Genomic DNA, 12,645 nt, shown 5'->3' with positions numbered 1-12,645 from the left:
TATGAAGAGAATCGAGTTACGCCGATTGAACAGAGGACTACATTTGACCTGCTTAATCTTTATTCCGTGCTATGATGTTTAGGAATGAGAGAATCTAGCTTGACTTTCAAATCTCAAAGGGAGCTGGCAGGGCTGGCAACAAAACAAGGCATCTTTTTACTTGCAAACTGAGTGCCAAAAACAAAAAAATCCCATCACCATCTCTGCTATTTTTCCTTATTCCCCTCTTTGTTTGTTAGGAAAGATCTACTCAAAAACAAGAGATTCTGTTTACATTATTTTTGTATTAAATGTTCTACAATGCGGTAGTCCTATAATAGCTACCTTGAGGCACAAGTGGGAATGTTTTATTAATATTTATAAAACACTTCAGAGATGGAAAACCTATGCATGTGCTGAAGATTAATAAATCTCTCTGGTGGCCAAAGGCATGAAGCAGACTAATAAAACATGCCTTGTCATGTCTTAAGGCTATATTCAAGAGCTCAGTTGGCTACAAATAGAAAGGAGAGGGAAGTCAAGTGTTGAGGATCAGAGCTTCAGATGGAGAGCCAAGAGGATAGATGCCATTAATTATAGCAAATGCCCAAAGGTTCATCTGTCAAAACTTCATTGTAACATGTTACTATTGAAAGTTGTAAGTAAAGGAAGGAATAAAAAGTTTAGCAGGACTAGTGTGTGAGAAGGCAATGTAATTTACTAGTTTGTGCAACTGTGAGAAAGCAGCCCAATATTGCAGATAGTAATTTACAACTGATGTGTAAGGACCTTATTTAATAATAAGTCTCCCATCCAAGGATCCTTTACAAATGTAAGTAGCAGTAATCCCATTTTACAGGAGAGGAAACTGAATCAGAGGCAAAGTGACTGTCATATCAAGTCAGTGGAAGAGAGTCAGAAATAGAATCCAGCACTTCCGATGATCAGTCCTGTACTATAACCACTAGACAAAACTGCGTTCTTTTATTTAAGTGCAAAGAGTATATATGTTATCTTTTATCTTAATTTAAACAGTGCAAAGAAAATCTTTGGCACAATCTTAAGGGAAGAATGGACACAAACTTTTATAATTTCTCTCTCTTCAGAAATTGAGAGCGGAGTCATCTGCTGGCCAAACCCCAAACAGGATTCTTCTGATTTGATGGACTAGAATAGAAAAAACTCTTGGGTTCTCTATAGGTTGAACACAACCCACTGAAGGTTTTCAACTGCTGCTTTATTGGATTTATATGGACAAACATGGGATGATAAATATAGTTTCCAGGATTTCCATGGGCAACTCTTTTTAACAGAGGAATAGTGGAAGAAGAGGAGATTTTCTCTAGTATTTTTCTGCCTGGAATTTATAGAATACATATATCCTAAATGATTGCATATCACTATCTAAGCCTTAAAAATTCCAGGCATGCCTGTATACAAACATGCACACACATCTACCCATGGGGAGAAACTCAGCAACTGATTAACAATGTGTAGAAACGCTTGAAATATACTAGCTGAGGAGATTAATTTACCTTTCGTAAAATGAATTAGTGTATGGAACCAAATAATCCATTCTGAAAAAATACACTATTGTCAAGTAGTTTTAATGGAATTTCTCTTTGGCAAGCTAGCTACTATTTTTTATTTGATTAGGACTCAGAAGTTCTTCAAATTTGTTTACGACTCTATGGGTGGATAATTTCAAGGGGGAACCCATATCTCAGCAGTAATTATTTGAGTGAAATAATTTTGACTTGTGTCCAAATATGTCTTGTTTTTGCATAGAACATCTACCAATCTTGTAATTGCTGACAAACTTACATGAATATGTTTATGCTCAATCACTGGCCCTGTATGTGGCAAGCACAGCCTCAGAGAAAAAAATTAAAGCAGGGAGAAACAAAAGAGAAATGATCAAGAATAAGGCAGAGATGCACAAGATTGATGCATGTTAATTCCCAAGAGAAGACAAATTTATAATTAAGATAAAATAATCTGACTACCCAGCAAACGAACATCTGCCAGTCTTATAATTTGTTGGAAGTAGCAGGTCATTTTTAAAAAGTAAGGAGGCAGGAAGAAATGCTTTAAGTGAGGAACAGAAGAGAAAATTTTACAGGATGGACATCCTTCAAAATCCAGTCATCAAAGGAAGCACCAGCTAAATATAGTGTATCTGTTTTATGTAGTTTAATAGAAGTATGGAGAGGTACTCAAGTCACAGCTCCTCATAAGATGTCACATTTCTCTCGGCCCATGAGGTTGTCATTAAACTGGCAATGGCACATAGATCTCTTTCAGAGGAAATTTATGGATACTTGGCTTCTCCAAACACACATGGAGCTGACAGCCTTGGGACACTGTGACTTTCTTTTTGAAGGATACAGCTACAGAAGACTGCCTCAGATTTTCTAAAACACGATGCCCTATCTGGGTAATATTTTCTGGTTCACATGACATTTAAGGAGCAATGAACAACCTTAGGAGAAGGTTTGTGATGAAATGATAAAAGAAAAGTGTCTTGATTAATGTGGAAGGCTGAGTTGACCTTGAGAAGAAATTCAGGAGAGGTTCTGAGGATAACTTTATCAGAGGAAAAACAGTTCCTTGATAGTATAGGGCTCCTAACTGACTGACCTTATGAGGTGTAGCATTGAGAAAGGTAACCTTAAAAGGAAAAGTAACATAAGGAATTTGCCTTGGTTATTTAAAAGGAGGCTTCCTGAGAGCCCTGAGAATGAGGTTACAATTCCTTTTAAAACAGGTTTCTTGATTATTGGCCTGTGATGTTTTCCTGACTGTAGAACATGAGTGTGAAGACCAAGGCTATTGCTTGGCGTGACTGGGTCCAGTGCCACAGAAGTGGGCAATTGCCATAGAAGACAGCCGGACCTGACCCGGAAATTTTAGCCTGCTAACAAGTCTAAAATATGGTTTAAATTCGCAGCTCTGACACAAACTTCTGGTGCAAGCTTGTTCTATGTTTCAATTCCCCATTTATAAAATGGGGACAATAACGACTTCCTTTCTCCCGTCTTTTGTCTGTCTCCTCTGTTTAGACTATAAGGTCTTTGGGGCAAGGGATTGTCTTTTACTCCATCTGTATAGAACTTGGGGGCCTCAATCATGATTTGAGCCTCTCAGCACTACTGTAATATAAATAAGTTATAAATTACCTTGTTTACAATCTGCCTTGCAGCATTCTAGCACATAAATTAGGTGGTTTTTTTTGTTTTAATTTCCACCATCCCCATTCTCGTTACCTTTGACTTTTAGCATTACCTCTGTTTCCCCCTCTCTCTGCATTTCTTTGGAAACCTTTAGCAAAGTTTGATGGTCTAAGAACAGTTCTTAGTAGACAGGGTGGTGGTATTTTGATGAGGACACATATTTAGCACACCAACTTTTGTTGACAATCTAAGCAAAGAAGCCAAGGAATTAATGGATCATGAAGTCCTAGCTCTTCCCCGCCCCACACCCAAAAAAAAAAAGAATTTTCCTAAAGATAGATTCTTCTCCCATGAGGCTGAGGCATGTTGGAGGAAGGTTGCATGGCACCTACTTGTATTTTACCTGCTCTGTGGTTTCAGGCTCCAGGTCAGTCATTCTAGCACCTTTCACCAATCACAAAAATTCACATGACATTAAAAAAAAAAAGAGAAAAAAAGCTATCAAAGTGTAATATTAAAATATTTGCTTCTGGAAAGAGATTTCTTGTGTATTTTTGCAGCATAAACCATTTTCACATGCATGTGGTTAATTGGGTTAATACATACACAAAGGTATGTAGTGACATGTGGATTATCAGTGCTAAGCAGCTAAGTAATATATATTTGTTAACTTTGTTGAAAAATGATAAATATTTTTCATTCAGATCCCAAAGCCACTGTTCTAATCAGCAGAGCTATCACCATTAGCATTCAGCAGCAGTACTAAACTTATTCTCTATCCAGGCCTCCAGCACTAGATGGTAGACACACACATACAAGTACTCCTGCTGGGTCCCAAAGTGCTATTTTAGCATATTATGTACTTGGCATACAGACACTCCCAGCAAGCATGTTACTAAGCTGCATCAGATATACCTAGTGTAATACAGGTATATGGCCAAAGGGCAGCAGGAGAGTGTTAGCAGGGAGCCTTATTCCCTGCAAGGAGAGGAAGATTTGCTATAGATTAACTAGAGCACTTGAAGCCAATTAGAGCACCAGCAGTCAGTCATGTGATAACCCCTCCCCCCCGCCCTTCAGTCAGACAGTGTGGGAGTTGGAGCAGAGAACGTTTTTGAAGAGAGACAAAAGGAAAGTTTGGAGGAGTGGTGTGGTGGGCTGAGAAATCCAAAAGAAACCCTAGAGAAGGGGCACCTGGCTTGTGAAGAAGGAGGGCAAGAAGCCTTTACAAGCTGAAGGGCAGGAGAGGGAAGTAGCCCAGGGGAAGGAACTGCTAGTTCAAGTGGTTCACCACAAACCTCAGGGCCCCTGGGTTAGGACCTGGAGAAGAGGGCGGGCCCAGGTCCCTCCCTCTCCACTCCCTTCTTCAAGGACACTAGTGGGGTCTTTAAAATACCCGTTCAGAGGCAAGCAGTGGTGCCCTGAATCTTCCCCAAAGAAGAGAGAGCGTGAGACCCAGCATAATAGTACTGGCAATTTGCCACACTAGGCTTGGAAGGATTAGCTTTTTACTGGTAAACATCCATTTCACCATACACACAAAAAATGATTTTTTCCATTGATAATCATCAAAATTTACAGATCAGCCAGGTAAGAAAAATGTGCTTGAGAACTTAGAGTTTGGTTTAAGATTATGTACTTTGTATATTTTAACATGTGTTGTTGACAATTTGTGTTTTAATGGTTACGAAGCTTTAACTATTTTAATCTTACCACCCACTGTCATTAAATAATTGTCTGACCTTCGCTATCTGACCCTTCCCCATAAGTTCCCACAACTGTGAAAATTAAAATGGATTAAAAATAAAAAAATCTTTAAAATAAGCATTGATATCTATCAAAATTATATTTAAAAAAATCAAATTCTGCCAAGCCTAGGTATAATCAGGCTTGCTCCTGATCCAAAATCCTAGATCTGAATGCTCCCTGCTTTGCATCTTCACTTTGTAGCTTGAACTCATCACGAGCTAAGAAACCAGGGGGTAAAAAGCCAATATCCTTGGCCTCTAACAGCAGCAAGGTTGGATTTATGTTATTTCTTGAAGTGGTGCTTCGTTGAGCATCCACTTGGGTGGATTCTACTCTATTCTCTGTAACTAGCAAATGCTGTCTTCCTATAGCACCGTCCATAGGCTGGTACGTGCACCAACACTGCCACCGGCTGGACCCTCTCCTTCAGTGCAGACAAGCACCAGGTTTACATTTCAAAGTAAAAGGGAAGATGCCTTGGTCTGTTAGCACAAGGCATTTGAGGCCATATCATCCCTAGATATTCCCCCTGGAGCGGGTGAAAGGCATGGAAAATCCACTCCTATTGTAGCTGGGCTCTGCAGATATTTTGGATGGAGATAGTGTACATTTTTAGCATAAAAATTGGTTAAAATATTATCTTGGCAGTACTGGGAAGGGATAAAAGTGGAAAAGAATCTCTCTCTGGCATCATCCTCCAAGAAACATGAAGATTTTCCTGAGTAAATTAATGCTGGCATTGACAGTATTATTTATGCACGTTTTTCAGGCACTGTGACTACATACAATGCCTAGCACAATGAGGCCTTGATGGTGATAAGCCCATTTCTTTTATATTATAGCAGAACCTAACAATGATCTCCCATCTCTGAGGAAATCTCTAATGACTAGTGCAGGGAACTCGCAGTCAGGACTTTAAGGATCTATACCAAGCTCCAGTATGGAATCCATGAGACACTGGGCAAATCAGTTACAGTGACTTGAGGCACAGAGAGGCTATCTATAAAATTGAAGAACTACTTAACTTTCTCACCAGGGTGTGAGAAACACAATTCATTAATGTTTGTAGAGTACATTGAGATCCTAGGAAGTGAAGGAAGTTTAAAAAAAAAATAATTTAGAACTTTGGCAGCTCTCCTAATCTGATGATACAAAATTTATTATTGATGGTTTGTTTTCTGGGGCTGACCTCTCCCCCTTTCTGACACATTTGGAATATGCCTCTTTCCAGCAAACACTAGAGTAATCTCAGACTTGTTTGAAAGGCTCTAGGTCTTATTTCAGATGAGCACTTCCAAAGCATTCTGGAAACTCTAAATTCTTATTAATACTGTTATCAAACTTCTTAACCACATCGTACTCTACCACATTAACTACATAAATGGACTCTGCAGAGGACATCACCTTAACTCAAGTGGCATAAGGTATGGGGTTGCCAACTTTGGTTGGACGAATTCCAGGAGATCTCATCATATGACAATCTTTAATTAAAGATTAATCTTTAATTCCTGGAGATTCCAGGACAATCCTGGAGGGCTGGCAACCCTAATAGGGTAGAGGCTAGATGGAAAGAGGCAAGTTCCAGAAAAGAAATAATCAGGGAACAACCTTTCCAGTCCAAGACACTTTGGATACAGTGAGCAGTAAGGAGGCAGTAGTAGGAAGGGGGAGTTAGAACAACATGATTTGTCCTTGTGAGACAGGGATGTATCATTTTACAGAAGTGCAGGAAAGTTACATTTAAATTCCACAATTTTGTTTGCTTCAGATTTTGAGTGTCTACCCTGAGAAAATGGGCTGATTTTCAGAGATGAACATCTCCAGCTTTTATCAACTGCAACTGGAGTTCTGGGTACTCAGTATTTATGAAAACCAGGCCCATGGTGTATAAATAGGTGCACCCCAAAATTAGAGACCATTTATGAAAACTTGGGCCTAAGTAACTTGCCCAGCATCACATAGGTGGACAGTTGCCAGACTGAAACCCAGGATCAATTCTTTGCTGTAACTATAGATAACCTTGGTTTCAGCTCTCTACTCTATATTACTAATACAAATGGACATAATGTAGATGCACATGATGCTATAAAGTCATAGGACAAAATTTTCAAGCTTAGGTGCTTATGCACTTAATCAAGCCACCTTCATTTATCAGAGGTGCTGAGCACCTACAACACAAATAAAAATAAACAGGAGCTGCAGCTGCTCAGCACCTTTTAAAGATGGGTCTTAGGGGTCTAGGGGGCAAGCACCCAAAATTAGAGGATAATTTAACATTTTTTGTCCTCAACCTTTCTGTGCTTCAGTTTCTCACAATGTTGTGCATTGCAGTTCTCTGATGACTGCATGGAGGGTGGTAACACTTTTGAATTGAATATTTTACAGATGGTCTGAGTGCATTGGTGTGATGAATGCCATGATAGCAGTATGTGAATGCTGGGAGATTTGTATATGTTGGATGTAACTTTTGTGTTAACTTATGGTTCCTGGCTGTTAGTGTTTGCTCTGTGCAGAAACACACTTGAACAAGCTTATCTGTAAGTGAGAGAAATGTTTTGTATGGACATTATCTATCTGTGTAACCCTTTTGACAGGGGTCAATGGGAGAAACAAAGGCCAGGTTTAACTGCCCACGGATCCTTTTCTAAAATAAAACAAAACAATGGCTTCAAGTCCCAACCCACAGCTGAACACTTATCTCTGTCTCTGGGTATCAAGTATCAGAGGGGTAGCCATGTTAGTCTGGATCTGTAAAAGCAGCAAAGAGTCCTGTGGCACCTTATAGACTAACAGACGTATTGGAGCATGAGCTTTTGTGGGTGAATACCCTCTTCGTCAGATGCATTGTCAGGATTGTCTTGCATCTGACGAAGTGGGTATTCACCCACAAAAGCTCATGCTCCAATACGTCTGGTCTATAAGGTGCCACAGGACTCTTTGCTGCTGTCTCCGAGTAAACTCCCTTTTCACCTTTCTAGGTAGTTCTTCCCCATTCATAACCACTCTGAAGTCCTCAGGGATCTGGAACTATAAATAGGGAGGAGTCATGGGAATTGTCTTCTCTACTGGTCTGTTCCAGCCCAGAGAAGTCTGCAGGTCCCAGTCTATGGTCTACTTCTGTGACATCTGATCTGGTGCTGTCGCTGCCACCAGTCCAGTCAGGCTTCACTGTAAAGTCAGCTCTGTGTCACCTCCATTAGTCTGGTCAAGCCTTACTGTGAAGTTAATTCTCTGCCACCAGCACTGACAGCTCAGCATGGTTGCATTTGGTACAATCTCACTGAACCACTCCATGCAGGGTTCAAAAGCTCCACATGGAGACCCCCGAACAAAACAGAATCCTTAGACCGAGTCCCTGCTGTCTGGTACCTACTCCTTGTCTCTGGGACAAAACCCTCTAACATATTCCTGTTGAATCTGAATACCATTCCCAAACCAGAACCCATTACTTGTACAGTCAGGGTGGACCACTCATCCCAGGGTATGTCCTGTACAATTCCTATGCGCTCCATGTTTACAGTTACAGTAACAATTTTGTATATACTCAGACAAATTCCAACTAAAGCAACAAAATACCATACGTGGAACTATGGGTAAGTAACATTAGAATTCACATAAATGAGGAAGGCCTGAGCTGACTTTCCATTCTAGAAAGAGCTGAGACTTTAATTACTCTAGCCTTTTAGCATTGGGGCATATTTATATTTGACAGAGAGAATGTGTGTGTAAGGGTATGGCTACACTTGAAATTTCAAAGCGCTGCTGTGGCAGCGCTTTGAAGTGTGTGTGTGGTCGGAGCGCCAGCGCTGGGAGAGAGCTCTCCCAGCACTGCAAGTAAACCACATCCTCTACGGGTGTAGCTTGCAGCGCTGGGAGCCACGCTCCCAGTGCTGCGGCACTGATTACACTGAGGCTTTACAGCGCTGTATCTTGCAGTGCTCAGGGGGGTGTTTTTTCACACCCCTGAGCGTGAAAGTTGCAGCACTGTAAAGTCCCAGTGTAGCCATACCCTAAAAGTGGTTTAAGAGATGGTGAATGAATCAGGGTACTCTATGTCAAGGGGCAATATTAATTGCTTACTGCCCCAGGCCTAGAGATGGCTGATAAAAGAAGCTGCCATAAGTACAGTATGTCACAGAGGTCTCAGATTACATTTGGTTAAGTGGCCTGTTTTGCAGGATTTAACCTGGTGGCATAAGAACCCTGCAATAAATCTCTTAGCCATGATTAGAAATGCAGCAGGGATTGTATGGGTAGGAGAGTTTAAGTCTTTCCCCATCTCCCTGGGTAAGTATTGTGTAAAGATTTTAGATGGTTGGATATTGGTGGCTGACTCTTCCTCAGGATGCCTGATCCAGTGACCCCCTATACCTGGTTACCCTTTATCAGGAAGGTGCCAGTTTTGAGATGGTCTCCAATAGTCTGAAACAGGTAAGTGGTTTCCTTTGCAACAGTTGTACGATAAATGAGAAAAAACGAGGCGTCTTTGTGGTACCTTAGAGACTTAAATTTATTTGGGCATAAGCTTTTGTGGGCTAAAACCTAGAAGACATGTTTGACTAAAGAGGCAGGTTTGAGTGAAGCTTGTGAGATAAGATGTAGCTAGTTTGTAACATAACTTTGAGGCAATTTTCCTGTGTTGATTTCCATTCCATAAATAAGTTAAAACTAAACAATTAGTGCCTGTCCTATGACAGGCAAGTGTAGTTTGACATAGCACAAGCAATAGATAGTGGACATCCTGAAATGAAGGTGCAATGAACTGCAGAAGGCCCCATTTTTAAAGGCGATTTTAGTCAAAATAGGAAAAGTGTGACAATGGTATCATGGGGATTCCCTGTTTAGAGTTTCAGCTGTTGGAAGAGAAATATTTCTCACTGAACAGAACCCAGAATGCTCTCCCATAACTGGGAGAAATAAATAGATCTTTGTCTACACATTTATAATTCTGGAAGGGAATCAGTAGTGATGTGTATTTCCATAGTCTAGACAGACAGTTGTGCGAGATCTGATTGGCTAAAAGGAATAAAAGTGATTTACAGCAGAAAATTTGCATATGTAACTTGAAAACAGATAGGAACTGATGGTGAAGTGTAAGAGAATATAATTTTTGCAGTCATTTTTTACACCGTAACTGCACTTTAATTTGTATGCTGGAGAATGAGTCTTTCACTGTGAGGCATTAAGAGGCTGACATGGGGCACTATTAATGCTGTATTCCATTTTGAGCTAGATGCCTGCATATACCATTTAACTGAACTGTTAGTGGAAGTATAACAATAAAATATATGTTTATAGAAATTATTACAATGGAGAGGAATGCTAGGAAAGAATCACCTGGTTTAAAAGTTTAACCCCCTAAGGAATTTAATAGATTACTAGCATAGGAACAAATTGTTCTTATATGGGAAATATCCACAAAGGGTCTAGGCAACTCTGACTTTCAGTTTGAAGTTTCCTGCAGATCAGTCTATCAGGTATGGATGGAAGGGTTGTCCCCCAACTCCAGGGTAGGTGAAGCCAGAGCTGTCACACATCCAGGAATCTGTGGTGAAATGCCACAGATTTTACAACACTTGTGGAGAACAGTGGAAGTCTCACAGAGCTCACTACACTCTTCCATAAGGTCTTTCCCCGAGTAGTATAGCTCACAATGGAACCCTCATTCTAGGCAGACATTCTGTTGCTAGGAGTCTGCAGCATGGGTTTCACTGGCAGATGCAATTGGAAATATACAGTGTATGAAATGCTTCAACTAAAATCAAATAGAAATATTGGGGATAGTTTATAGGGAGATAGTTACTTGAGGCGGGGTTGCCTAGTGGAGTCACTCCTTAATATGAAAATTTAATTGAATTATTATAAGCAATCTCAAGGGATGAAAAAACAGGGAATTAAGTGATGTGGCCGTAGAGTACATAAGATTAAAGTCACTCCATTACACAGGGCCTCTAGTGGTCACCCTGCACTGCAATGAATTTCAACCAGAGTTAATCTATGATTGTTGGAGTATAATACATGCGCTTACTTTGGTTCAATTTTTTCACCCTGAGCCATGCATCTCAACTCAAGTGGATAAAGGCGAAGGGAAAGGTGGAATACAAAATTTAAAGTTTAGATTGCAAATTTTGCTCAGATGTAAAAGAAAGATTTAAGTGGTCTATCCAGTGCTGCAGACATACACTACATACTGCCAGCAAAGAGGCACCTGTCTGGCCTGATGTAAGTGCCTCCTCACATTTCATAGAAACTATGGAGATGCATTAAAATAGCCTGGCCCCTGAATGTGCACTGCATGTCAGTGGTGAAGAGATTTTAAAACAGATTCTCTTTGACGTTGTTTGCAAGATCTGAGTATCAGTGCGAGATAAACCCATTTGCAACAGCTGCATACAGCTATTTAGGTTCAGGTCATGAACAGCTTAATTGGTGAAACAGTCAAAGATACTGTCATCAGGCTCAGCAGACAGTCCCAGTATTCAGCTTATACATAGGCTAAACTATCTGCTCACCTGTAAAGACGGTCCTGTCAGAACAGTGTTGAGGCACATTGTTGAAGAATGGTGTGAGGGAAGCATACTCTCTTACTGCTCCTTGGAGAGCTGTTTTGTGGACAAATAGCTTTAATCTCCAGGCCTGTCAAAATTTGCCACTCTTCATGAGTATTAAAATTAGGACCTGAATTTCAGAGATGCTAACGGGGTACAACTCCATTTGACGTCAAAGGGAGTTGCAGGTCTCAGCACCTCTAAAAATCAAGCCATTAACTTTTTAGGAAAATCACAGACGTGTAATCCTGGGACCAAATTCATCCCTTGTGTAATTTAATAGAGTTGCATCAGGAATTAATTTGGTCTCATACACATTAAGGCATCACACTAGTATTCAGGATCATGAGGACACACACTTACATCCAAATAAAAACAACGCAACCCACTCCATGGATGTGCAAATAGAATTGCTCTCTTCTCACATGTGCAACTGAAGTCAACTGAGTATCATCAACAATTAGTTTGTTTCCATTATGTTTTTTTAACTAATACATATGTATTTATAATACACCAATCACAATGGTGTCTAGATACTAAATACACGTCTTAAGGTTCAGGACACATCTATATTCTCTACTCTATGGAGTTCTAGTTCTGTGGGTTATCAGTTCCTTAGGGCTTGCCTATATGTGTTTTTTGTACTACTGTAACTGTATTGGTTTCAAACAGGTATAGTTAAAGCAATATAAACCCCTCGTGTGGATGCAGTTATAGCTGCATAAAAACACTTGCACCAACATATCTTGTTCCTATAAATGTATGGGATTAAACAATTCTAGGGTAAACATCTTTATACTTATATAACTGCATCCACATATGGGGTTGCACCAATTTAACCATATCAGTATAAAAATCTCATCCTTAGTTAAAACTGTGTGTAGACCAGGCCTCAGGGTGGAATGTTTTGCAGGAGGAGAGGAAAAGAGAGAGTTCAATGTCATCACCTCTGCAGAGGAAAGCCTGTTGCAAACAGTTGAGTCTTGTGCTTTAAAGGAGGTACAACAGGAGCTGATTTTAACCTGCTTCAGCGGAGTTCCACAGCCATATACCCCCCATGAAGAAACTCTTGTTTTCATCTCCAGCAACCTTTGTCCCTGGGCACCATCAGCTTATGTTATATCTGTTGAAAAGAATGTTATGAGAGAGGTGCAGAGGAAGACACATTCTTGCCCTAAGAAATTGAGGGCTTTGAC

The sequence above is a fragment of the Chelonoidis abingdonii genome, chromosome 4 (genome assembly GCF_003597395.2).
Source record: "Chelonoidis abingdonii isolate Lonesome George chromosome 4, CheloAbing_2.0, whole genome shotgun sequence".
NCBI lineage: Eukaryota > Metazoa > Chordata > Testudines > Testudinidae > Chelonoidis > Chelonoidis abingdonii.
This window is presented reverse-complemented; position numbering follows the sequence as displayed.